The following is a 4,549-nucleotide window of genomic DNA, read 5'->3' on the forward strand; positions in this document are numbered from 1 at the left end:
CTGCCCCTTAAATCTGGGATGAGGAACCCCAGTCGCATGTTACACACTTTTATTAATTTATTAAGTATTTTTTTAAGAAAATGGAATCTCTCACTATTGGTGAACTCATTTTAAATCTTTTTCTCAACATATCTAGCCTACACTACATAATTAACATTTTCTGTTCTCCCTGCAGATCCTGTCAAACTTCACCTTTCTGAACCTATAGATGCACCTGATACTCAAAACCCAAAGGAGCCAAGCCTCTCTCTTGCACTTCATCATTTTCTATCTCTCACAACCTCTCTTCCTCCTCTATCCCACCATCACTATATTTCTATCCATCTCTTCAGTCTATATCTGTTATCTGTCTTTCAGTCTATTTCTCAATCTTTCCTCTCTTTCTTGTCTTTGTCTACTTCTCTGCTTTTGTCCGTCTCTGTCACTGTTCATCTGTCTTGTATTTGCAATGGTGATCAGTTGAGATATATCCTTGACTCACAGGATTTCCCGTTCACTGTACCGAGAGGGGGAAATATGATGGCTCTTGAACTGAGAACACATGACCACGCTTCTAGCTGAAGCCAGGGTTAGAGTTTTCTGCACTTCAATCCATTTTCGGCCTTGAAAGCATACAGAATGGGGGGACAAATTAAAGACCGCTAAAACTACAATGAGATGTGCAAATGATGGGTGCATTAGATTTTCGTGTTGCCTTTGCCACAGGTATATTGCATGATGCAGTTAGCAATAATGTTAACTTAATTACACATGCTCTGTGGTATATGTAAGTAGGGATATATATTTTTGGAAGAATGGAGGCTCCATCCCCACGTGGAAGTTGGTTACAGCCACTGTCTTTGAGGGAATCTATGCTACTAGATGTACTGAATCACAAAAAAGCCCTTCAACAGGGGAAATGTTATTCATGTGGGTACACTGAAGCCATTGTGCTTTTTTGCTATATACTCTGGATGTCCTGGTTCCAGTACCTTTCAGGGCAACAGGATCAGTCTAATTTTGCAAGAAATATTCTGCTCCAGACACAAGATCTACAGAGGCAGAAAGTGGAGAACACACGTGGAGTGTGGAGGAGCCAGTATGTCCTGTTAAGCCTCAGCTTCACTGTGTTACCTGGTAAACCAGTGATTTTAATCACCATCAATGGCGACAAAACAATTCACTGTTTAGATTTCTATTTGTAGATTTGATGTGTTTTTCAGCTGGTGTGCTGTAGCATTGTTCCCGTCCAGTGGTCAAGTATGTAGTGAGCATTGAGGAAGACAAGAACAGACATCTTTTTATTTTTTGTCCTCTGCCAAACAAAACAAAAAAATGAGTTAGCTGCTCATAAAGCTGATGGTAACATCCTTTGCATGGCTTTCAAAGAAACACAAGGTGGTCTTTGTTTCAGTCTTTTATTGACAAAATATTTAATAACCACATAGCTCTGATCTTGATTTCCTCCCCAGTTTAACTACTTCTGCTTACCAACTACTCTAAAATCAAATTGAGAGAATAAATGCTATGTATGGTAAGACACCATTGCTTTTATTTGATTAGTTGTGTGTTATGTGTGTCATAGACACAGGGAAGAGGCACATGTGGGGACTCCCAGTGGACAGCAGCGAGGGAGACGTCAAGGAGGGCTTCAGGAATTGGATGAAGAGGGGATGGAGGTTGCCGTGTCGTCATGGGTTTCTTCTGAAAGCCCTTAATATGTTCAGGGGAGAGATATTTGCCTACCCTCTGTATCTTCAGAAGGAGCTCATGCCAGCCAAGGCAAAAAATTCTTCACAATGGATGTGGCTTGCAAATATTGGCCATACTTGGAGAAAGCTGCTAGAGTCCTTCCTGCTCTTCAGGGGCTCACCGAGATGAAACCATTCCTCAGTGTAATGCATGCTCGAGCCCATGCTACAAAGTGTGAGGTATGTATAATATTTTTGCATCATATGTACATTTGTAATGTTTACAAGCACATTGATAATATGAAATGGAAAGGCTACTATAGCTTTTTTGTTAAACAGTTTCTTGAACAGATTGTAAAGTCCTTTGAGGCAAATTGTGATTTGGGATACTGGGCTATATAAACAACATTGACTTGAATTTATTAGAATTTGTCCCCACCCTTTGCTAACAGATTAAATGGAGTGGTAGGAACCAGGAAGGAGCAGGAACAACAGCCGGTGAGGAGGTGGAGCAAGTGAACAGCTACCTCTCACGTTGTGCCCTGACGACCAAATACATGTCAGAAGCAGGTGATCAGAGTGTTTGCAAAATGCCTGCATACTTTTATTAGATTAAGCATCATAACCTCATTATTTTCTTTTTCAACAGCACGGGTGGACATGCTTACCTTGCATGCAGTGGGGTGGAACCACAAAACAAGTCTCTCTCTACATCAGGCACTTTCCACAAGATATGTGAAGAGAAGTCTCCTATTAATTGTTTTGTGTGTCCTTTTGTTGTGTGCACTTGGCCTGTTGTTTATCATACAAAGTTTTTATCCTGATTATTGTATATTAAAGGGTTAGTTCACCCAAAAATGAGAATAATGTCATGTATTACTCACCCTCATGCTGATCCACACCCGTAAGGGTTCGGTTAGATGGATGAACTTTTGTTCATCTTCAGAACACAAATTAAGATATTTTTGATCACATCCGATGGCTCAATGAGGCCTCCATTGACAGCAATGACATTTCCTCTCTCAAGATCCTTTAATGTATTAAAAACATATTTAAATCAGTTCATGTGAGTACAGTGGTTCAATATTAATATTATAAAGCGACAAGAATATTTTTGGTGCGCCAAAAAAACAAAATAACGACTTATATAGTGATGGACGATTTCAAAACACTGCTTCAGGAAGCATCAGAGCGTTTATGAATCGGTGTCGAATCATGATTTGGATCACGTTTCAAACTGCTGAAATCACATGACTCTGTGCTCCGAACTGCTGATTCGTTGCTGGCAATGGAGGCCTCACTGAGCCATCGGATGTAATCGAAAATGTCTTCATTTGTATTCTGAATATGAACGAAGGTCTTACGGGTGTGAAACGACATGAGGGTTATTTTTGGGTGAACTAACCCTTTAACACTGTTTATCAGACTTGTCAGAGACTCCAGGATGAGGCTGCAAGGCTAGCTGTACTAAAAACAGAGCTACATTGCACAGATGAATTGGTGTCACAGTGGCTCTCTGATGTGAAGGAATGGGCAGCTGATGGTAAGCATGACCAGATAAAAGAAACAACAAATGTCCTTTTTCCACTACTATCTGAAATTTTGAAGTTTGATATTAAAGAGCAGCCAAAGATAGTAGGCTCATCTATGGGATTACAACATTATATACATCACCTTCCGCCATATTTATGTCATCATCCAATGTTATGCCATATTTTGTCTGGTTTTATTTTATTTCCAGTTTCCCTGCAGGAAAAATGCACATACTAAGTTCAATAAAAGTTGGATTAAAAGGAGTTTATATATAAATTTAAATACTTAAAAAAAGTTCTGTGTTTTTTTAACATTGATTTTGTTTTCACAATTCTACAGAGACACCAGATACATCTCATGCCAGCAGCACACACAGAGGACTTCAGCAGTCAATTGAGGGGCTTTATCTTCGTGTGAGGCAGCGGAAGCAAACCCTTTACCGCCAGAATGGTATAGCTATATAATATATAATGGTTGATATATTCAAGCTACTGTATGCAACCTACTCCACCAACAAATACATGGAATTAGCATATAATGTGGAGGCAGTTAAAGAAGCTCAATCATTAGGCCTTTCTCAATGTCAAGGATACTTCCAGTACTGGTCCTTCAAGTCACTTCCTTCAGAGGCTGGCCCAGGAGGCTCCTCTTTAGCATTCGGAGAACACGTAAATGGGACAGGCTAGCAAGTGCACGTCATTACGTCAGTGAAAAGATCTGCTATATCACGAACTGCCCTGAGACTGGGTTGTGTTATTGGTGCGTTGCTGACTTTAGAAGCTGCTTGAAGTGTGAAAATGACAGAAGTGTTAAAAGAGGCCTAATAAAGGTTGAGCTGATGGTTGTGGTTTGACTTCTGCTCTGTTTCTGCTCTATAGTTTTAACCAGAGCGGGGAAGATAGTTATTCTTATTCTGCATCTGTAGTTTCATAAACCTCAAAATACTACCACAAGAGCACAAGATTCACAGCAACATGTGCATGCCATTTTCATTTACTTCCCTTCTTAGAAAACCTGCAATGTCACATTAAAGAGTCTCTGTTTTCTTACATTCAATTCAATTCATTTTGCTTTATTGGCACTGACAAACAGTACTACATATTGCCAAAGCACTGTACATAACAGAATAAAAACAAACAAAACAATATATACATATATTCTTCTTCTAGTTCTTGTTCTCCATATTGAGAGTTAATCAAAGCTGCAGTATCTGAGGTGATCATGTTTTGATGGATTTTGATGGCGCTGCTCCAGTCTTTGAAGTTGTGGCAAGTGTTTATGTCCAGAAATACTTATGCTGAGGATGTATTTTTATCTCTGTGAGGTATCTGTGTGATACAATTATA

General features: G+C 39.5%; 1 long non-coding RNA gene across 1 annotated transcript; it reads left to right on the plus strand.

Moving 5' to 3' along the window:
* The first annotated feature begins 1,809 nt into the window (after window positions 1-1,809).
* On the plus strand, window positions 1,810-3,665 carry LOC109103721. Its single transcript, XR_006159136.1, has 4 exons — window positions 1,810-1,910; window positions 2,123-2,240; window positions 2,320-3,213; window positions 3,543-3,665. It is a non-coding gene; the product is annotated as an uncharacterized LOC109103721 (long non-coding RNA).
* Window positions 3,666-4,549: the final 884 nt, after the last annotated feature.

This window comes from Cyprinus carpio, unplaced genomic scaffold, assembly GCF_018340385.1.
Source record: "Cyprinus carpio isolate SPL01 unplaced genomic scaffold, ASM1834038v1 S000002945, whole genome shotgun sequence".
NCBI classification, from domain to species: Eukaryota; Metazoa; Chordata; class Actinopteri; order Cypriniformes; family Cyprinidae; genus Cyprinus; species Cyprinus carpio.